General features: G+C 43.2%; 1 non-coding gene and 2 pseudogenes across 1 annotated transcript; 1 reads left to right on the forward strand and 2 right to left on the reverse strand.

Moving 5' to 3' along the window:
• Positions 1–3855: 3855 nt before the first annotated feature.
• Positions 3856–4655, reverse strand: LOC114633933 (annotated as a pseudogene).
• Positions 4656–13687: 9032 nt separating this feature from the next.
• Positions 13688–21634, forward strand: LOC114633934 (annotated as a pseudogene).
• Positions 21635–23264: 1630 nt separating this feature from the next.
• LOC114633935 lies at positions 23265–23396 on the reverse strand. Its single transcript, XR_003713264.1, has one exon. It is a non-coding gene; the product is annotated as a small nucleolar RNA SNORA17 (small nucleolar RNA).
• Between the last annotated feature and the right edge of the window lie 608 nt (positions 23397–24004).

Here is a 24004-nt window from a genome sequence, read left to right on the forward strand (position 1 = left end):
GCATTGCTGGCCAGCGGTGATCATTAACACTGTAGGGTGGAACATGAAGTGTAAAGTGAACACTGCGTGCCTTCAGGATCAAGTCCCTGAAGGACAGTTGTCAGGCAGATGAGCACTGCCAGAATTCGTTACATATTTGATTTGGAATTCCTTCTTTCTTGTTTCAAAAATTTATACACTACCCATGTGGGGTACCCTCATGTGGGGTTGCGCCCCCCAGTGAAAGAAGCTGGTGATCAAACAGCAGGAACACCACCAGCAGGTTTTCATTTTCATAGTGAGGACAGGATCAATAGCTGGAGTTTACCAAGTGAGCAGTGCAGGCCTGCATTGCCCTCCCTAACCCAGGAACTATACACACAGACTTTGCCCTTTCTGCTCTCATGAGGAAGTTGGCCTGTGGTGAACTGGTGTTTCTTCATTAGTAAATGAAGTGGGATCCCATTCTCAGTTCTTTTCCTATAGGTAGAGTATGAGCCCCTGCTTGGAGACATTACCTTCTTTTTGCTTCCCCTCTGGGTCACGTTACCATCTGAATATTAATTCAAATGCCTCTAAATGAATCATGGCTTATGACTACCGCAGCCTGTTTGGAACACTGTATGTGACTGTATCTTGCAGACCTGCTCAGCATCTTCCAAATGCCTGCTGTTTTGATGGAAGCCTTATGCCTACACTTCACATGAGCACAGGGTATGTGTTTTCAGCTTATCAATCGAGTGTCATGTGGTAAACTTCACTGAATTTTAAGTCCAGTTTAGTGTGTGAGCCCCTGGTAACAAAGTTAATTATAGAAATTATGGATCACTGATAAAATATGGACTAATAAAACACTAAAATTATGTCCTAGTCATTCTGTGATTACTTGTGTATAGAACTTGATGAGCAGTAGGGGGAACTGTAGACAGCAGTTTGGCCATACACCCTTCTAAATTCATATAACCACAAGTCTGGTGAGTGATTCAAACTGAAGACCATTTCATAGATATGAAGAGGATTTCAGTGGGTTTTTTTATCTATAGGTTCTGTCAGCCTCAAGCTGGAGTAAAACAAATCATTATCCTTATATACAGCTTATTTTTTTTTTTAGTTTAATAGCTTCTTGTTGCTTTTTTTTTTTTGCTAGTTATTGCATTTATTATTGGTCAGAAAAGTTAAGTGACTAACACCATTGTGCTCATAGGTCTTTCCCAAGAAAAGGAGAAGTTAACTTTTATCCCAATTTCTAGACCACAGTCTATATTGTAGACCCACAGGGAAACACAACAGCAGAACTTATAGCTAACAGTTTATGCATAGACGTGCAAGGATTTTTCTGCACATTTTATCTTAGTAATGAGCATATTCTTTCTCAAGTGGCTCATTAAAACATATTATTGTTTTCACCGTAAATTTAATTAGTGTGTTAGTGAAATTCACTGTTCTTATTGAACTAGTGAGGAACACAGTATTGCTGTTTTAGCTCAGAACAATTTCGTTAATCTTTTAAAAAGCACCTTAGTTTTTTTTTCCTTCCAAACTGCTTGTAACAAACCTTTAGCATGTCTCCCTCCTTTTTTGCAACGAAGGCCTTCATAATAATTTTTATTACTAGCCTGGTTCCAGGCTATATTTCTACAGGACCCATTAAAGTACCCCTAGAGTATGCTGTAAAGTACACATGACCCTTGACAATCTTTGTAAATGAATCAACCTTTGCAGCAATCCAAAGTCTGTATGTGGCTGAAAACCACACTCATTACTATTCTATGAAAAGAGTCAAATTTAAAACCATCACTTCTTATCTAGATTTTCAAACGAGTGGCTCAAAGAGCTGCTTCACCAGGATTCAAATATATTTTAGAGAACATGATCGGAAAGAACTTTGAACGCTAGCAGCCTTGGTAGAAATGCTTGGGTGTTGATCCTGTGTCATGTTTAAAGCAGGGTTCCACTGGCTTGTTTTCATTTTTACTAAAGAAAAACAAAAAGCCACAGGCCAAGCCATCAATAATTTGCTATCTCGTACCACTTTAACGACTGCACTGGGACCAGTCTGGATGTGTAACCTGGATACGTGGAGTCAAAAGCAGTTTCCCTAACAGGTCAACAAACACTTGCCACCCGTGATAGTAAGTCTCCATTTATTGCCAATATTATTATATTCTATTGCCACATGAGCCATCAAGAGGACTTAGAAGACAGCTGGGCACATTTGATTTCTACAGTTTGTCTTTATGAAAAGGCCTGTGATAAAAAGGAACCCTATACATAGTAAACAGGGAAAACTGGTGGTCCATGGCCAGAATCGATAGTGTCAACACATCTGTAAACACAGTAAAGGGGCTGAGCCTCAGCCAGCCATAATGCTGCAGCAGCTCTAGGGTTTGCTGCAAGAGTTGGCATAGGGTTTATTCTCCAGTCTTGGTGCCCTAAATGGCTAAATTCTCAATCATCTCTTCCATGTATCCATTACATATACATGTGTGTGTATACATACATATCTATACATATCAATGTACACACACACATTTATATGACGGTGTCTCATGCATCCAAGGTTCTGCTCAAATTCACTATGTATCGAAGTCTGACCTTGACTTCTGACCTTCCTGCCTGTACTTCCTAAATGCTGGAGCTATAGGTGTGTACTACACTTGGTTTATGTGGTACCGAGGATTGAGCACAGAGCTTCTTGCCTGCTTAACAAGCAGCCTACATCCAGAGCCTCTCCCAGGGTACCACAAGCCTTCTACCTCTTCCTGCAAGAAAAGGCAGTTAGTACAGCACTGGCTCTTGTTGAAGGGAATGCTGGGACACTCTCCCCAGCAACAAAGCTGGAACCACAGCTCCTCTGCAGGTTCCTCGGAGAATGCAAACAGACAGCCAGAGTATCTTTCTCTTCTTTCATAGGAAGAAGCTGGAAGTATGGAAATCAACAGGTGGCCAGGGCCTTTACATTCAGTTATTTGGAAGCACAGCAGATTCAGCTGCTCTGAATCGTCTGGTTAGAAAACACATAATTACTGTATCATCTTTGAAGCACATCATGAAAAAAGTCAGCTGAGGATAATACAGTCTTTGCTTTAAAGGCAAATCCCCAACAGCAACCAACAAGTCTGTTTAAATGACAGCTCTTGGGACTCAAGGGGAAGATGAGTTCTAAGGGCCTGACAGAGAATTGACATATGTGAGCTTCTTACTAAAGGTTACCTGAGTACACCAGAAGTGGCTACCAAGCCAGGGGAGGAACAAAATTGTCCTCAACACGCATAGTTCTGAGGGTGAACCCCAGCACTAGAAAAATGTCTTTTCAGAACTCCTCTCTTTAGAAGCCCAGTAGTATGTATGTTTTTTTTTAAATCAAACTAGTAAAAAAAAAAAAAAAAAAAAAAAAAAACAGAAAACAATTCAAGGTCATGCACAATCAGTAATAAATTAAACTATTAGGGAACTATTAGGTCCTGTGGTCAGGAGAGAAAACAAATCTTAGTCGAAGGGAAGAGGGATTCAAAACCACTTAGTGTATCTTGTAGAAAATAAGCAACAAAAATGTTTTTGTTATGGCTTTAGGGTGGAAGCGCTTTAGGGTCCCTGCCCGGTTCCCTTAAATCAAAGCCTTGGTGGCAATACCAGGAATCAACCTAGCCTCCTGCCCACCCGCCCCCATAACCGTGCCCGGTGGTGTCTGTACTCCCGTGGGCCGTGCTCCCCAAGGTTGCCCAAGATGTGGCGCTGGTCACTCCAGTAAATCCATAGTCCGGGCGAGGGGGCAGAAGAGAGAAGAGCCCTTTATGGTAGGTAGAGGGCAGCCAGGTCTTTTCTTGAGTAGGGCAGGGTACATCTTTGGCCCACAGTTCCCGGGCGGCAGAAGCTTCAAGGTAGGACCTTGGGGCCTGGATAGGGTTCTCTCTCGCACCAGAAGTCGTCGGCCTGTGGTGTCTCCAGGAGCCACACTTCTCGGGGAATGTCGCAGGCAGAGCCGGAAGCCTCCTTGGGTCTGATGGGCTCCACTACACGGTAATAGTGGCAGTCCCGGCCGTCCTCCGGGTCGTAGGGTGGAGCCAGGATATCTAGGAGGGCAGCTGGCCCGTCCACCGCATCGATCTGGTGCAGGTTGTCCCGGTATGGAGTGAGCACGCAGGGCCCACTGGCTTCGGTGTACTCGGCCCGGGAACGCAGCACGCCCAGTCGCACGGCCTCCCGCTCAATGGGCTGCAGCGGGGGCTCGAACTGCTGCTCAGGCGGCGGTCACCGATGATGCACGCTGGCCCCCGTGTCCAGCTTGTCCATGCAGCTGATGCGGACCTTGCCGTACAGCACCTTGAGCATACTGTGCATGCCCGGGTGGTCGTGCAGCGGGATGCACGTGCTGCTCTTGAGCAGGAACACGCCCAGGCTGAAGCCCTCCGTCTCTTAGATGTGCATGTAGGTGACCGGCGGGAGGTTGCGCGGCAGCGGCTGCGGCAGCGGCTACGGCAGCGGCTGCGGCAGCGCCTTGCGCGGCGCGATGTTGAGGTCCTCGGCGCGCACCTGGGTCAGCAGGCTCTTAGCTGGCTCAGGTTCTCCGGGAAACCCGGGGCCGGCCCTTCCGAGCCCGTCCAGCCGCCGCGGAAGGTGAGACACGCCTGGCGAGCGATGCGCTGGATCAGGGAGGCCATGTTGTCGCGGGGCATGCTTGGCGCTTCCTGCGAGGCTCGCGGCCTGCCCATTCCGCCTCTGCGCTGCCCCTTGCGGTCTCCGGCGGCCGCCACGGCTGCCCGAGGCCCCCCACGCCAGGCGGGAGACGCCCCGCAACGACCAGCCGGCGGGGCGCCCGGGGGCCGCCTTCTTCTTGTTGCTTTTTAACAAATACCATTTCTTTTACTTTATGTGGAAGTACATTATCTGCATGTACACATGCACGCCAGTAGAGGGCATCAGATCCCGTTACAGATGGTTGTGAGCCACCATGTGGTTACCTGTGTTTGAACTCTGGACCTTTGGGGATGCAGATGCTGCCGAGTATCCCCTCGCACACATTATTAGCCTGAGAGAAGATCAAGATTCAGACATCAGGTCCTGGTTTCTGCTGAATGTGTATCACTTTTGTATCATCATAAGCTTGAAAGTCACAAGGCACACGACTGTACCTTGGGGAGCCTGGAAGAGTTCAGTGGTAGCTTTGATAGCTTTTATTTGCAAACATAACATTTTTTTTCCAGATTTCAAAATAACCACATGACTACAAAAATTGGGAAATACAGAAAGATAAGCACATGAAAATATTCATAATCTCAGTGCCCTGGTGAAAACACTTGTCAACAGGGAGGCACATAGTTCTCTAGTTATTTTCTTAGATAAAATGTTACAAGTAGAAAATACATACAAACAATTTTCTTGTAAAATTTAATTAAAAATGTGGTGAACATAGATGTTAAGTATCAATTCTGTACCATGGTGCTTAACAGTGTTCTTCGGGGTTGTATTATAAAAGTTGTTTTATTGTGATGAACTCACAAATAAAGACATCACAAAGCTAGAGTGACATAGCCACTGGAAACACACACTTATTCATTCTGAACACTGCATCCCAGTGAACTTCTCTGGTGTTCAGTGGCCGTTCTGAAGCTGTGGAGCCTCACTCACGGCTTTATATTTCCATTTTCAGTTGTATTTTTTGTGCTTATCTACCATAAAAAGAAAAAAAGTGACAGTTAAAACTAGGAAACAGTTAACTTTAAGTCCTCTCTTACTACTTTATCTGCCTCCAATTCTTTCCCATCAACTCACATAACCCTTTCCTGTTTCTTTTCTAAATGTTTCAAGAGGAGCCTTTACTCACTGCTGATGGGAATGAAAACTAAGAAAGCTAATATAGACATCTTCTTGGAGATTTCTTTAGAAATTAAAAATAGATCTAATAGGCTCCAGTCATTTCACTCCTGGCACATACCCAGAAGACTTCATGCTCTACCAGAAGACACATACACCCCAATGTCTATTACTGCTTTATTCACTATAGCAATGAAATAGAACCAAATCAATGTTTTAAATTTAGTTTTAGAAACCTGTGATGATTGTTTATCTATACCATACACTATTATGGTCTGTTTTTAGGTAAATTTAAAACTTGAGAGCACTGACCCACACTAGGTTGGGGATTATACCTGGTCTCCCAGGAGGCATAGCATGGACCCAGGAAATCATCACACACATGCTGTTATTCTCTACACTTGTCTAGGAAATCCCATCTTGTTTCTACTATTTGACACTACTTGAGAAGGATTAGATTAGAGGGTGTGGCTTCTTGGAGGAAGTGTGTCACTCAGGGTGGGTCTGGAGGTTTCAAAAGCTCATGCCAGTCCCAGTCCCTCTGCCCCCTGCCTTAAGATCAGGATGTAGTTCTTGACTACTCTCCAGCACCATGTGTGCCACCATGCTGCCCATCAGGATGAAAACAGACTAAACCCCTGAAATTATAAACAAGCCCCCAATTAATTGCTTTCTCTTATAAGAGTTACTTGTGGTGGTGTCTCTTCGCAGCAATAGAATAGTGACTAAGACCAGGAAATAGTAACTAGCACCAATGCTTCTCAACAGAATGTATTACAGAGTCTACTTATGCCTCAGCAGTGCTTGAGATCGTTTGCTGGTCTTTCTTGCAGGGGACATGAGTTTGTTTCCCAGCATCCATATGGAAATGTTCACAACTGTCTGTAATTACAGCTTTGGGAATCTGGTGCTCTCTTATGGTCTCAGTGGACACCTGCATTCATGTGGACACACAAACACACACACACACAAACACACACACATTTCAAGTGGTTATCAGTTGTTGAGTGCTTCTGAGTTAGGAATGGGAACATGTGCCCACTTTTTTCAGCTGCAGGATCCCGTGTGATTAGACATGTGCAGGCCCTGTACGTGATCCTGTTGATTTAGAGGGCCTTGTTTCTTTGATGGCCTCCATCCACTCTGGGTTTTATACTCTTTCTACCTCCTCTTCAGCAGGGTTCCCTGAGTCCTCAGAGGAAGGAATTTTGCCTGTTTCTTAATATTGTGTTTTAGCTTAAACTTTGCACTGTTGAAAAATTACTATATAGTCAGTATGGAAGTGAGGGGATGGATGTGTGGCCAGAAGTCAGCCTTGGGCATTGTTCCTCAGGAGCATGTACCTGGTTTGTTTTGTTTTGGGTTTTTGTTGTTGTTATTGTTTAGTTAGTTGTAGAGAGCCGTGTAAAGCAGAGACATCTCTGGCAATCCGATGCTCTCACAAGTTCTGTAATTTACTGTCTTTGTGTGAGGGGAAAGCGCGCGAAGTCACAAGCCCATCCCGGGGCATATAGGGTTTTATGGGCAATTAACCAACCAGATATGTACACATCACTCCAGGGGGTATTTAACCAGGGACTTCTCGGGGCTCGGGGCCTTTTCCGCCAGCCGGTTCCCACCAGCCGGCTTTTTCCCAGCGGGTCTTTCCTCTATAACATCGTAATAAAGATCTGCTGAAGAACGTTGGTGTCTGTGTTATCTCGCGGTCGAGAACACGCCACCCACATATTGGTGCAGAAATCCCGGGAAGAAATTTGAAGGTACCTTGCGGAAAAGGACCTCCCAGCCGGAGTTAAACATAAAAAGGAATCACTGCAGTGGAAGGCAGAATCAGCAAGGTATGGTTAATCCTGAATCTTTTCATATTTCCCCTAAATCACAAGCAGCAGTGAAAATTTTGTTATCTTAGTGTCAGCTTTCACCCATTTCCTCCTGCTGTTGTATTGCTTTCACCAGTTTGCCTGTTTAAATCTTGCCGCCGCTTGAGCCAGCCCTGCCCCCCCTTCCAGCAGCCATTCAGGGCTGCCAAGTTTCAGTAGGCAAGTGAAACTTTGGCCCTTTCCCTTCTTCCAGCTCTTTTCTGGGGTTTTTAAAAGGCAAGAAAAAGTTTGGCTTTAGCTGCTTTGATCCAGCAGGTTTTATGAGCAGGCAGAGGCCTAGCATAATTAATTAGCCGGGAGTGAGCCCAGAGCCCTTCTCTCTGAGAGTCAGATTCCCCCGGAGATAAGATAACAAACAGCATGTGGCCTTGCAGTCAATTGTAACCTGCTCTGCAGAAAAAACTTTGTTAGTGAGAGAGATCCATTTGCCTGCAGGAGAACGCTGACACTCGCCTCCTGGGACAGGCTAAAAGGAGATCTGACTAAGGGACAGCAGAATGGAAAGTTGAGGCCAGGCACACACTCATTGTGGGAAATTACAGGATCAAAAGTATAGTTCAGCTATTGTGGTGAGTCAGGAGATACTGAAAGAGATTCAGGGTTACCTTCCAGTAACTGATTCTGGGTGGGAGCGCTCACAAGCTCATAGAAGCTTGGATAGACATGTCTACGGATTCCCCAGACGTTAGATCTGCGGGAGGGAATTAGAGACCGAAAAGAGTCTCTGGGAGAGTCTTTTACGAAGAAAAAGCCTCTATATCCAGTAGAGGAATTGCAAAATCTAGAATTATATGAATATGAATCGGGGAGGTCTGGTTCTTCCAAGCGGGAACCAGAGAAAGATGGAAAAATAGTCCGTTATGAGGCAGAAGGAGATAAAGAAGTAGTCCTCTTTGAGGCAGAAGGATTCCATTCACGTGGGCGGCTGCAGCCGCAGAGTAGAGAACAAAGAGAGGCGGGGATTAGAAAGCGCGCACTTACAGCTCCCCCGCCCCGCTGGAATTCTCAGGCAGCACTCCCTGCTGCAATTTTGAGCGCACCGCTGCCTTATGCAGACAAACGCGGTGCAACTACCTTCCTTTCAGAGAAAGATAAAAAGAAAGATGTTTCAAGCCTTTCCAGTGTTTAAAGCTGCGAAAAGAAGTTGCGTTTATACATCGGTAGAATATATTTCTATTAAAGAACTTGCTGAGTTAGTTCAAAAGCATGGGTTTGATGCTAATTTTACAGCCATGAAGTTTGAGAGATTTGCTGCTATGGCAATAGCTCCGAATGTTTGGCAAAATACAATAAAAACTACTCTCCCCAATAAAAATTAATAGATACTGGGACTGATGTAACAATTATTAGAAGACAAGAGTGCCTTTAACTTGGTGTTTGTCTGATTCCTCATTCAACTAAAAGGAGTTGCTTATTCAGTTAAACCAAAAACAAAGTTCAAATTTAAGATTTATGAAATTAATGAGACATTACAGCCTGTCTTGCCTACGTCAGTTACCATTCTAGTAAATACATAGAATTATTATAGATTTAAAAGATTGTTTTTATTGTTCCTTTACATCCTGGTAAAGGTGATGAGTTTAAATCCAATGAATTTATTAGTGATTCTTGAGAGCCCATGAAACAATATCTTTAAACAGGTTGCTTCAAAGAATGATTAATAGTCTTATATAAGAATTTGTTATTGCTTTAAGACAGAAATTAAACATTTAAATCTCTCAGTGTATTTTATTCATTTTGTTAACTGATATCTCTAAAAAGAGTTTTTCTGTACGCCCTTGCTCTAATACAATGAGTTTTGAAATTTTAGAGTACTTGCTGCTCCAGAAAGATTCAAAGACAGTATCTTTATAATATTTGAAAATTCAGTTACATCTTAAGCAGATTGTGACACAGAAAATTCCAATAAGAATGGATAATGGGAGCTGGAGAGATGACTCAGCCGTTAAAGGCTAGGCTCACAACTACAAATATTTAGAGTTCAATTCCCAGCAACCCATGGTGGCTCACAATCATTCGTAGTGAGATTTAGCGCCCTCTTCTGGCTTACAGGCGTACATACAAAAATTGGTTTACTTTTAATGATTCTTAAAAATCAAGTTAACAGATATTAATTGGCTAAAACCTCATCTTAAACTTACCATAAGAGGACTTGAACCTCTGTTTGATGTTTTTCAAGAGAGATACAAATCCTAATTCCCCTCGACAGTTAACTGATAGGGATAAATAGCTTTGTAAAAGTATAGAATAAGCTGTTGGTCATTAAAAGATAAATTATCTAGACCATGATACATTGTTGGCTGTTTACATTATTGTTACTCATGTGCTCACAACAGACCTTGGCCAAAGAAACCATTAATGTAGATTCATCTACCTACAAGTAAAGTTTGAACATCTTATTTTGAAACTATTACAGTATTAATACAAGATTGTAAGATAGAATCCTAAAAATATTTTAAATGAAATACTAATTCATTATTCCAAATAAAAATTAAGTTGGTTATTGGAAAATAATGATATTTGACCTATTACTTGGCAAAGTTTTTAGACAAAATTGATAATCATTATCTATAAGACAAGTTGTTAACAGTAGTTCTCTATACATGCTTTTGTTTTCCTGTAAATTTACATGCAGCCCATAGAAAAAAAATATATTTACTATATTTACAGATGCCTCATCAATTTATTAGACAGTATATGTAATTATATCACATGTTCATTTTCTTGAATTTTCCCCTGCTTCAACACAAATAATTAAATTATGTTCTGTAGGCACTGTTTGAAATGCTGAAAATTCAAGCTTTCAATTGGTACACTCATAGCAAGATATGGCTATGGCTCATGGTTTGTAACTGCTTAAAATTGTTGCCCTTTTAGATATTACTAATTCTCAAATTTTACAGTTAATTGTAAAAATACAGCTTAATTTAAGAAACATGTACTGTTTCTTTATAAGACATTTAAGGGTTCATTAGATTGCCTAGAGCCCAGGACAATGCCAGAACAGATTTATATACCAGTCAAATTATAGACCATATAGAAACAATTGGCTATACAATCTTATTCTTTATATCATCAAAATAATAATAGCTTGAGACTATAATTTAATATTTCTAGAAAGTGTACAAGTAAAATAACAAAACTTCTTCTCAGTGTCCTCAATTTTCATAATGGTGTTAAGCCTTAAAGACTTACACATGATTAATCATGACAAATAGATGTTACTCATGTCCCATCTTTTAGGAAACTTCAATATTTACATGTTTCTATTGACACCAGTTCTAGAATCATTTTTGCCTCCCCGTTATCGGGAGAAAAGGCAGCACATGTTATCCAACATTGCCTTGAGGCCTGGAGTGCCTGGGAAAAGCCTAAAATTCTCAACTTATACGTCTCAAAAGTTTGGACAATGTTGTCTCCAAATAGAGGTGACTCAGCTGACAGGTCTACCATACAATCCTCAAGGACAAGACATTATAGAACGGGATCATCGTACTCTTAAATCTTATTTTTTAAAACAAAAAGGGGGAGTCGAGGAGGCTCTACCCTCAGTGCCACTACTCACTGTTTCTATAGCACTCTTTGCTTTCAATTTTTTAATTTTGGACAGTCAGGGTCATTCGGCTGCTGACCGTCACTGCTTAGAGCCTGATAGGCCAAAGGAGATGGTCAAGTGGAAGGACGTCTTGACCGGAAAATGAAAGGCCCGGATCCTATTTTAATAGGATCCAGGGGAGCGGTCTGTGTTTTTCCACAGGAAGAAGACAATCCATTCTGGCTACCAGAGCGACTGACGCGAAGGCTCGTGACAACTGAAGATGACACTCAGAAGAATTCATCTACAGATGCTTCCAGTCCTAATCTGGACCCTCCAGAATTGGGTTCCTAGTATATGGGGAGAACAACGATGGGCTATATTATCTGCTTTTCCTAAACCTATACCTGTTAGACATGATGCCATGGTATTTCCGAGATTTCTTACAACTAATAAAACCATGGGGCTACATTATCTTCCCTATGATAAAACGCAGGGCCCCTGGGAGAAAATCGTTCCTTGCCTGAACGGGGTTCTCTCTGTTTCCAGATTACTGAGACAGGAAACTGTATAACTCTCTCGAAGAGAAGCTTGGGGTGGTTTTATGAAAAGAGAGACTGGGTTAAACTAACAACAAAAAGGAATGATAATGAAAAGGACAATAGTTATGTCAAAGAGTTCTCACAGTCCTTTTTACAACCAGCCATTTGGATAGATGGAACATTTCTATCACCCAAACTTATTGATGGAGAGCGTCCTCGTCAACCTAAGGTCTCTCCTTTTTGTAGTCTAGAAGATGAGGGAGCTGTTCTACCTTGGTCTGATTGTCAATCCAGAGTAACACGATGGGCAGATACCAATGAAACCTTTTCCTTTTCACCCAATATGTTGGGAGATCCTGGAGCTGGCGCAGTAATGAGAAAGGGTCCTTTTCTACAGAGCGTTAGTATGAATCCTTTTCACAAATGGCTACTCTGTGGAGTTAATGGCAGTTGTACCGACCTCAACTCTCTAGCCTTTCTCCAGGGTGGAGCGACAGGAAGAACATCCTTTCCAGGAGTTATTAATGGAACTATGGTGAAACAGAGTTCAGATCCGGTCCCTCAGTTGACAAATCCTATTCAGTTAATTACTGGAGTTAACAGGATCATTGTAAATCAAACAGTATTTTCACCTACACCAGTGTGTGTTTTTCCACCTTTCTTGTTTATTCTCTCAAACTCCTCATTTGAAAAATGCACTAATGATTCATGCATGATGTCTCAGTGTTGGGCTGTTGGACAAGCTAAACGTGCCATGGTTGCCAGAGTGCCACGATGGGTTCCTGTCCCTGTTGAAACACCCTCTACTCTATCATTATTCAGACAAAAAAGAGACTTTGGCATAACTGCAGCCATAATAACAGCGATATCAGTCACTGCCATTGCAGCTACAGCTGCTGAAATTGCTATCTCAACCAAAGTCCAAACAGCAGCAGCCTTAAATCAGCTGTCCGCTACAGTGACAGAGGCAGCCAACTTCCATACTTCTGCTAATGCTGAATTGAAAGGCAGATTGATGATTGTTAATCAGCGCCTAGACTTGGTAGATGAAAGAATAGATATCCTTTTTCAATTGGCACAATTGGGATGTGAAAGAACTCTGGGAGCAATCTGTATTACAAGTGTTCAATATGAAAATTTTACTCGAGCAGCTAATTTGTCTAGACAATTGTCTCGTTACCTAGCAGGAGAATGGTCAGAAGGATTTGATGAACTTCTCGAGAAGTTGCGAGCAGCGGTGGCAGCCATCAACTCAACACGTGTGGACATTTCGCTGACTAAAGGACTCTCCACCTGGATCTCTTCAGCTTTCTCTTTCTTTGAAGAGTGGATGGGTGTAGGCCTGTTTGGTACAACCCTGTGTTGTGGATTAGTGTTCATACTCTGGTTGGTTTGCAAGCTCAGAGCTCAACAGAAACGTGACAAAGTCGTGATTACCCAAGCACTTGCAGCCTTAGAACAAGGTTCATCTCCCGAAATCTGGTTATCTATGCTAAAGAAATAGCCAACAAATAGATCCTCAGCTACTGCACCCCAAGGGTTCAGCCCATTGCATTGGGTCAGTGAGGAGTTTAATCTGACTGGTCCTTGTCTGTGTAGCTCTGGTACCTGAATATTGAGGCAAACAGCCCTTGCACCCCTAGGAGGTGACTCCATTGCACAGGGATGGGTGTTTGCATCTCTCTCGGTTTCCCCTAGCCTTTGCACCCAGAGGACTCGTTTCCATTGCACCTGGTAAGGTGGGAGAGACTGTATCAAACTATTAGTCCTTGATCGCTTATTCCCCCATAATGGAATTTGCTTGATCGGGCTTGAGTTTGAGTTATGATTGGTACCGTGCCAGACAGACCAAGGACAGCTCTATCTTTTGTCTCCAGGCCAGCTGCCATTGGTCCCAACGACGGGAATAGGTTGAAGCCATATGCCAGAGGTACACCATGTGGTGTGAGTTTACCCCATGACGGGCATTACGAGTGGCCACAACCTAGGTGCACATTCTTGCTGGCAAGAATGCCAGGTGTGGGTGCAACCCTCGTAGCCTAAGACAGGGAGCTCACCATTCTTTGGTGCTGGCTATGGGAGAACATCAACTAGCCTAAGACACAGGAAATGGCCAGTACCTGTGATTCTCATTTAAAACAAAAAGGGGGAGATGTAGAGAGCCGTGTAAAGCAGAGATATCTCTGGCAATCCGATGCTCTCACAAGTTCTGTAATTTACTGTCTTTGTGTGAGGGGAAAGCGCGCGAAGTCACAGCCCATCCCGGGGCATATAGGGTTTTATGGGCATTTGACCAACCGGGTATGTACACATCACTCCAGGGGGTATTTAACCAGGGCCTTCCAGGGGCTTGGGGCCTTTTCCGCCAGCCGGTTCCCACCAGCCGGCTTTTTCCCAGCGGGTCTTTCCTCTATAACATCGTAATAAAGATCTGCTGAAGAATGTTGGTGTCTGTGTTATCTCGCAGGCGAGAACACGCCACCCACAGTTAGTTGGTTTTGGTTTTGTTGTATTTGACAGGATTCTTGACCAAGACTAGGAACTTACCATTTAGGTTAGGATGGACATCAAGATAGCCTCCAGGGATCTGCCTGTCTTCATCTCCCTCCCCTCCACACACACCCCAGTGCTGGGATATTATGAGCACATGCTGTTATTCTTCTCTTTTTATGTGGCTTCTAGGGCTCAAACTCAGGGCCTCATGCTGGTCAGCAAACACTATTAAATGAGCTGTCTCCCCAGCCTTGATTTATTTTTTAATATTCTCTTTATAACTATAAATTTTTTGTAGCCATAAATTCATATAATACTTTCTCTGAGAATGAAGCCATAATTTCTTCACAAATTGGTATAATAGCCTATTTCACTGGCTTGTGAGAATTTGTTAAAATAATCTATATTAATCATTTATTGACCTGTTTAGAATGTAGTGAGCTTGTTTAAATGTTGGCTTTAACAAAAAAAGAATGTTGAAAAGAAAACTGAGAATGTAAAACTCTCATCTCCTAGGTCTGGTGTGTTCTCTATGGGAGCCCCTCACAAACATACTCAGTGCCTATATCCAATAGCACTTTTTTTTCTTTTTCCATTAAATTATTTATTTGTTCACTTTACATCCTTATCACTGCCACGCTCCTCCCAATCCTCCTCTTACATACTACCTCCCCCATCTCCCTTGCTCCTCTCTGAGAGAGTGGTGGCTCCTCCTGTGTATCTCCCACCCCAATCCTGACACATCAAGTCTCTCCAGGGTTAGGTGTATCCTCTCTCACTGAGGCCAGACAAGGCTGCCCAATTAGGAGAACAGGATCCAAGACAGGCAACAGCTTTAGGGACAGCCCCTGCACAGGTGATTGAAATCTACATGAAGACCAAGCTGCACATCTATTACATATATTCAGGGGCCCTAGGTCCAACCAGTATATGATCTTTGGTTTGTGCTTCATTATATGAGAGCCCCCAATGATCCAGGTTAGTTGAATTTGTTGGCCTTCCTGTGGGGTTCTTATCCCTTCTTGAGCTCTCAATCCTTCCCCAAACCCTTCCATAAGATTCCCTGAGTTCTGTGCAATATGTGGCTTGGGGTGTCTCTTCATCTGTTTCAGTCAGATGCTGTGTGGAGCCTTTCAGAGAACAGTTATGCTAGACTCCTATCTGCAAGCAAAACAGAGTATCACTAACAATGTCAGGGTTTGGTGCTTGTCCTTGGGATGTGTCTGAAGTTGGACCAGTTATTGGTTGGGTGTTCCCTCAGTCTGCACCATCTTTGTTCCTGCATTTCTTGTAGATAGGACAAATTTTTGTTCAAAATTTTGTGGATGGGTTGCTGTCTTATCCCTCCACTGGTGGGGAGGGGTGTCCTACCTGGCTACAGGAGGTGGCCAATTCAGCTTCTAAATAGCAGCTGTTGGAAGTCTCACCTAAATTCACCCTCATAGACTTCTGTGATCCTCCTCCATCACAGATTTCTGGCATGCCCCTCCCTCTTCTGGCTTAGAACAGAAAGATCATTTCTCCATCTAATCTGTCTTCTTAGAATGAAAGACTGGCAGGGAGAGAATGGTAAGATTTTTATAATAGACAGGGGTTGGTAGATGTGGCCTTGGATATTTCAGTGGTTTTTTGTTTTGTTTTATTTTGTTTTGTTTTCTTCTCTTCTGAAACAGGGTCTCAGGTATACCATGTTGTCTTCTACCTGGCTTGCCAGGTTATCCTTGAGCTCAGAGAATCCTGCTTCCACTTTCCAAAAGCTAGGCTTACAATTGGGGCTTGCAAGGACTGTGAGGACAGGGCCAGTCACTGACAGAGATGGGTTTTCTTAAGTTGAGGTGAGTATATCCCCCAGTATAGCTGTAACCATTTTCTTCCATCTCTGCCACCTATTTCAAATTGTTGTTTGCTAATCACTGACACAAAAATAACTTGAGTAGAGCAAGGTAGGGCAGAGTGATTACATCCTGTTATATTCTGTATGACATCTGTTATTCTTACAACTTTCCAAAAAGACTTACATATGACCCATCAAATTAAGGGTCAATATGCATTGTTCTATCTAAAATCTCCTGATCAGAACTGACCACTGGACAGTACTTCCTGCAGATTTCTATGAGATACTTGAGGGTTTTTTGATTTGTTTCGTTTTTGCTTTATAAGTTGACAAAGATGTTTGTGTAAATGGCTCAGTCCCCAAAGTCTGAGCTATGGTTCTGATCAATAGTGTGTACACTCAAACAACCATCAGGGTTTGACGTTTATAGGATTTTGTGTGGTTTGTGGGTTGAATCAGGAATCAGAATACAAAATGCTAGGCACTTGTTCTGACAACCAAGTGATGTCTATAGTATTGTCCTACACACTGTGCATGCCCCTCACCACTACTGACTATTTTATTGTTAAGAAAGGATCCCATGGTATAGCTCAGAGAGCCCTGTGAGGAAACCTGCTTTGGTGACTTTGGCACTGAGAGGAGACCCCCTCACCCAGCCTAATGGTGGCTACAATATTGATCTTCCTCTGTCAACAGATCTCCAGACTGTTGTGAGCACCTGATAACTGCACCTCTCCCTCCTAAGGCCCCTTGGGGTACCATTCAAATGCTAAGCACACAGCTTCAAGAGTGCACCTCCTAATGCACACTAATTTTGTACCTGCCCTTCAGGATCTTCCAGGATGTGATTTCAAGCATCTCTACATGATGAGACAGGAGATCTTTCCTCCTCCACATTCTTCCTGATGTGATTTTCAGCAGTTTTTAATGGCCAATATTGCTGAATTATGAAAGCTTGAGGTAGGATGAGACATTCCTGGGCAAGATCTAAAGGGAAACAGTCAGTTAAATTCAGAAAAAAATTGACTTAGGTGTTTCTGATCAAGTCTAGAGCAAACTCTGGCTTTGAAAGTGGAGGTGCCCAATATCTGTGACCCAGGAAACACCCTTATAAGGATGCCTCAGCTTCCTACCTGTACAGGGAGAAAATTAGCAGGGAGGCAAAGGGTGTTCCCCATGACATCAGCAGCCCTGACTTTGGACATTCCATGGTATCCCGGAGAGTTCTTGGCATCCCTTGTGATATCACCAGTGTTGTAGTGACACCAAGTGCACTGAGCTCTCTCAGTCAGTGTCTACAGCATATGTCCCTAGACATGATTTCCCGATTGTGGAGATGTTTTGGAAGAGCAGATATGGAGGTGACAGAAACTAGAGAGAGGCAGAAAGTAGCTGGACTTTCATCTGAGAGTAATGAAGGACAAAGAAGGTGGTCTTGGGGAATGTGGACTAAGTCCTGGGAAGGGGATGTTGAGCTTCCTGTCTAGGGTGGCCTGAGCTGGCCATCCTAGCAATTTGGGCACAGAAACTGACTTCACTGGGAAGCAACAGAATTTCCATGATTATCACAATACTTAAACATCAAGGATTTCAGAACATGACTTTCTTCATCCTTTAAGGCAGGTGATGTCAAGGAAGGCGAAAGCAGGTATTTTCAAATACCAAGTCTTTACTTTGATTGGGTTTTATGATTGTTACATGGGCACAAAATGAGGCCATCAACTCTCACAGAGGGTCAAACCTATGCCTGTATATGTAAGGGAATCCCTGCACTTCACTTCCATGGCTTTTTTTAAAGCTTCTGTGGGTATCTGACAGTAGTACCAGGGAAAGAATTGTGCTCCTGGTCATGGTCTTATGTTCTCAGAACTCCTCTGACCTCCTCTCCCTGACAGTACCCACCTTAGATTTCTTTATCACACATTGTGGGTGGCAGGTATTTCTGTCCTTTAACCAAATACCTTTCAGTGTTGATGCACTCAGACAATGAACCCTATTGCCATCTCTGGGGTGTTTGGTGTTTCAGTAAGGGGAATTGCCACTGTGTTGACCATGGTCACACTCTGCATGAATTTTAGTCCAAACTACTTGGCCTTGAATAACAAGGTGGGAAATCTGAACATCTCCTATCACTCTAGTTCTTTGGGGTACTTAATTTTCCATCTGACTTGTGAAACCACAATACTGAGGGATCTAAAGCCAAGTTGCACCTTGTAAAACTGACAATAATGGTGGAGAAGCTATCTCTGTGGTCATCATGAGCATGTGTAGGGAGACAGAGGAAACACCTGGGTGCTTTCATCTCCTGGTCTCTATAGACTGATGGGAGAGCTGAGATTCACTTAGGAGACATCTAATGCCTGGACCAGACTGTTTGTGATGTCACCGGTTTCTAGACATGCTCTCCTTCTCTTAGACGTGAGGGTGTTCTCCCAGGACTGTCTGCATTCTCTTGGGGGCAATTTACTTATGTTCTTCTGCCTACAGTGGCTGGCAGGCAGTCATCATGCCCTGCAAATGTCTTAAGCAAGAAAGAGGCCAAGAAGGAGGCAAAGAGTCTGACCAAAGAGCTGGAGCTCAGTACCTAGGAGAGAAAGGAGCTGAGAGACCGCTTGATCTATGTCACAGAGGGATCCATGAACAAGAGTTACTCATTGCTCCAAACCCTTTGGTGTCAGTCTGACATCTGCAATGTCACCCTCATCTTATCCTTTTAAGATTGTGAGTTCTGGGAAGCAGTACCTCCACAGAGTCCCTGTGCCCAACTTTATGTCCCTAAGTGCTATTTAGAGGAGAGGCTGAACCTGAAGCTTCATCGGGATCAAGAAAGGATTCATTTGCTTCCTCCAATTAAAATGTTGAACTTGTGGTCTGAGTAAAGAATTCTGGATGGAGGCAGTGGCTAGTGAATGCCCAGCATGCATTTGGAATGTCCTCGACAGATAAAGTGAGTTTGTGGTGAAGCTTTGTACTTACCTGGCTCTTAATTGAGGGCTGGAAGGTCCTAGCAGCAGCTGGTCCCACACTGTTCATCTCAGTGCTTGACTAGAAGGCCTGAAGCTTATGCCTGTTCCTATTTGTCTGTGTGCCTTATACTCTGAGTCAGTAATGCTGAATGAATTTCTTCTTATTCTGATTGTTCTCTCTCCAATGCTGTGTCTCTCTTTTTCTCATTCTCTGATTCTGTTTCCTTTTCCTTTTCCTTGTTTTTGTGCTTGTGTGTGTACACATGCATATGGATCCGCAGACATATAGTCGTTATATATTTCCTTCCACTCTTTGGGAACTAGGGTTGTGTGTTTTTCCCTGTGGATTTACCTGTATAACAGTTAAAAGTTGATGTGAGTCCTGAGGTCTGGGAGCCCCTACTGTATACAGCACTGTTCATTGTCCGTGTGGTGCCATGTGTCTCTACATTTGTATCTCTTTGGCAGACTAGAAAACTGTGTTGAGGTCTGGTCTCATCTCCAGAATTATGTGTAATGAATGTCTCTACACTATTAGTTATCCAGGATTTAAAGACCCTGTTTTGAATGTAGGAAATAGATAATCACAAGTTTCTGGTGGTCAAGGACCTGTAGCCCAGTCTCTTTAGAGGATAAGCTACTAGACCTCTAGTTCAGGCCAGCTGAGTGAACACAGGGAGCCAGGGTACCCTCCATCTGGATGCCAAACTTCTGCTGTCCAGGAACACGTTTCCAAAGCTGGAGAACATGTGAGTATGTAGAAGGAAGAAATTGGCCTTCCAGGATTGGGGTAGGACAGGAACCAGCCTGAGTTCACGTGTTACTAAAAGCCATGTTCATGGAGTTCTGTCTTCCTGGGGCCAGACCCTATCACAGGCCAAATCCACTGTATGAAAAATTGAAGTTAAATGAGAAGATGGTCATGTCATTCCTGAACAAATTAGAGACCGAGAACATTGACTCCTGTGAGAACATCCAGGAGCACAAGAAGGAGAATAACTTCTATAGGTAAGTACAGGTCATGGAGGCTACCTCTTGTGCAATGGCCATCCCTGCATTCTTTGATTCTGGAATGGAGAATCTGCAGGTCTCGTCTTTCACCTCGGCTTCTTAACCATCAGTGTATATTGGGCCTTTTGGACTCAGGTTTCTTCAATCTGTAAGAGAAAGTTAGCCCTCTCAGGGTTGTCCAGCCATCCTGAGGAGCCTCCAAGACTACAAAATGAGAGTGTTCTTTTGCAGTCCTGGACGTCTTGGGCTCTGCAATACACTGGCCTATCATGGAGATACCCCTTTCTTTGGGAGAGGCATATAGATGGAGATACCTCTTTCTTTTGGAGATACAAGGAACCTTATTTGACTTTGGGCTGCAGACATGATTAGTTCTTACCTGCATTGGCTGTTTGCTGTTTGTGCAGCTGTCATGCATATACTGAAATGTATTGCTCTAGGTCTTCATGGGAACATGGATCTGATGGGGTAATGGCACCTATAGGTAGGAATATCAGGAGGAGTCTGCAGGATCTTAATATGCAGAGTGTGTTTCCAGAAACCTGCACAGTTGGCTCCTGTTGCAGTCCTTTGTTGTAAAGAAGTCATTGGTCCAAGTGAAGCAGGATTACAAGGAAGTGAAGGCTGATTGGTACCTCCTCCAACAGTACTTGACTGAGATGAACCTGACTGTTGAAGATGAACAGGAGAAGACCAACAACCTCCAGGAACAGCAACATCAGGTAGGGACAAGCAGCTTATTCAGACTAACACTGTCTGTTATCATTTGCCTATTGGATCCATCTTTGCATTCATCCACCATCTTTTAAATCCACACTCCCAACCAGCCACCCACTTCATGGAATATAGTTGTTCATTACTTTGTCTATGCACAAGTATTCTGGGAACTTCAAATCTTGGGAGACACTGAATTATTGGCAAGTGTACCTTGCTACTCTGCTTGAAGCTGCAGTCTAGAAAGGGTAACAGATGAATGACAGGTCACACTCTTGCATGTCCTCATGATAGGTGGGTTGCTAAGCAGAGCTTTGAGAAAGTTCTATGTCTTGTGACAAGAGTTGTGCAGGGGGCATGTGAACTCCCAGGTAGGCATCACCTTCCAGGGAGTAAAACCTAACTCAAATGTCAAATGAGTGTTTCTCGCTGTCTGTGGTCTGGGTGGCATGTGGACTTCTCCTTTCTCCTGCAGCCCAATGAGGTCTCTTCCCATTGGCCAGGTCTTGGTTTGCACTGATAGAAGTCTTGAGTGGCAGCTTGTCAGCCCATGTGTTTGTGAGCTTTGCTTGATATTTTGCCCTGCTTGCAGATTTAGAAGCAAGGGTTTCAGTTAAAAGATCAATGTTGAAGTCTAGTTGAGGTGGTGGGAGGCAGCAGCTGACATCTGACATGCATGTCCCCACCAAGGCTGTGTCTTAATAACTGCCTTCCTCTCCCAGGTCTCAGAAGCTGCAAGAGAGCTGGAATTGGCCACATCCCAGCAGGAGAGCCTCCTGCAGAATGAGTTGTCACCTCAGGAGCCCCCTGCTGAGCTCTCTCCTCAACAGCCACAGACTTCTTTGGATGAATCTCCTTCCTCATAGATCATTTCCACAGTGTGAATGGGCCCAAACTATGTAGCCAGTGAAACATCCAGGCTGATTCAGGGTCTTTTTCTCTTTCCTCTGTAACCCTTGTGTGAGAACTGAGGTGACTGCAGTACCAGCAAGTGCTCAAGAGGAGAAACTGGCTGTAGGCTGTGCTGCTAAATGTGCAGTGAGGGAATGTCACTTCACAATTTTTTCTGTTAGAGTTTTCGTTCAAATTTTCTTTTGCATGGTTTTGTTTTTTCTTATGTTATTGAGATATTACATGTTCTTGTTATTGATTTAGATTTTGCTAATTATTTACAAAGTTTATATTAACCTTCATATTAAAATTTGTTTTGTAAAATTGATTTCTTATGAATAAAAAGTTGATCTGTAACTATTGACTCTTATTTTAATTTTATTTAACCGTCCTTTTGCACTCCATTTTTTATCCCTCTCCATGTTCACCCTCTGATGGTTTAACATACTGTTCTGCTCCCCATCTCTCTCCCCGAAAATGTCCACAACCTCCCTAATAAACCCCTACTCCCCCAATCCTCCCCATTCTTTGGAGTCTTTTGAGGGTTAGGAGCACCTTCTCTGACTGAATCCAGACCTGGGAGTCCACATTCTGTATATGCTTTGGGGGCCTTGCATCAGCTTGTTTATACTGGCCGATTGGTGATCCAGTGTCTGAGAGATCTCTGGGGTCCAGGTTATTTGACACTGCTGGTCCTCCTACAAGGTTACCCTACTCCTCAGCTTCTTCCAGCTTTTCACTAAGTCAGCTACAGGGGTCAGCAGCTTCTGGTTGCTGGTTGAGTGTAAATATCTGCAACTGAGACTTCCAGGTGCTTGTCTGGTCTTTCGGAAGGCAGTCATGATAGACCCATTTTAGTGAGCACTCTATAGCCACAGTAATAGTGTCAGCTCTCTGGTCCTCCTCTTCAGCTGGGGCCCCCTTGCGGTTGTTGCTGGATCTTCAGCCAGACTGATGAGCATCTCAGGCTAGAACTCTGTCTGGGCTGCCTGGCTCTGGACTGATGGTTGTCTCCCGATTTCTCCTTGTCTGCACCTGCCTACATTGCACCATTCAGAAGATTTTTGTCTAAGGCTCATTTCTAACCATGGTACATTGTAACAGGCAGGTTTTCTTGTCTGCAGCTTGCTTCCCACCACTGATTCCAATCAAGCCCTACACAGAACAAGGTCATTTCGGGATTTCATTTACAGGATGCTTTACATTCTTTTTTCCCTCTTAGATAATTTCTTAATTTACATTTCAAATATTATCCCCATTCCAGTTTTCCCACCCACCACAAAATCCCCATATACTATCTGTCCTTCACCTGATTCTATGAGGGTTTTCCCACCTTCCCACCCACTCCAGCCTACCCTTCCTGCCACTCCCCTACACTGGGGCATCGAGCCTTCAAGGGACCAAAGGCCACTCCTTTTGAAATCCCACAAGTGCATCTTCTGCTACATATGAGGCTGGAGTCATGAATCCTTCCATGTGTACATTTTGGTGGTGCTTTAGTCCCTGGGAGCTCAGTGTGTGTGTGTGTGTGTGTGTGTGTGTTGTGTTTGATTAATATTCTTGTTCTTCCTATGGAGTTGAGAACCCCTTCATCTCCTTCAGTCCTGTGTTATACTCTTCATTGTTCAGATGTTCTCAGACCACCACACTGAGCTTACACGTGTAAGCTACTCTTCTCTGCCACCTACTGAGGCACATGAGACACAACAGCCACCCTGCCAATGATCTAGGGGCAGACAATGTCAATAATTTACATCATTAAATGTCAGTGGAATTCTGGTCTGTACGATTGAAGAGTAAAACAACAAAGCCAAAAACTACAACAACGACAACAACAAAACAGCTAAATATTATTTGCAAAGGAAAGACTTATTACCAAAGAATAATTAGCCAATCTTTTCTCAAATCTTAAACTAGATCAGGAGATTCCTAAGCTCTGGCCATGTAGTGAAGACTCATCAACATAAAACATTGTTTGACAAGACTACAGAGCAATTATCTCCAATAGTAGGAATTAATCAATACTGCTTAGTATTACTTAACCTAAGATCTTAAAGTTTGGAAAATGCTTTCAAATAATGAAAGTAATTCAACTTCTCTTAAGAATATTGTTGGAAGTTTGATGTGGATGGTGTTGAATTTGTATAGATGACTTTGAATTTTATTTTTTTATTGTTTTGAACAGTTCCTAAATCTTTATTTTTCATAACCTACATTTTTTTCAAATTAGACAGTTTTACACAAAAATGACACAAAAGAAACTTAAATTACCAATAGTTTACATGTAAGCTTGATTCCAGTCTTAATGAAAAGTAGAACAGAAACAGAAACCCTCAGGCAAGCTT

Source organism: Grammomys surdaster, unplaced genomic scaffold (genome assembly GCF_004785775.1).
Source record: "Grammomys surdaster isolate TR1022 unplaced genomic scaffold, NIH_TR_1.0 798, whole genome shotgun sequence".
Lineage (NCBI taxonomy): Eukaryota > Metazoa > Chordata > Mammalia > Rodentia > Muridae > Grammomys > Grammomys surdaster.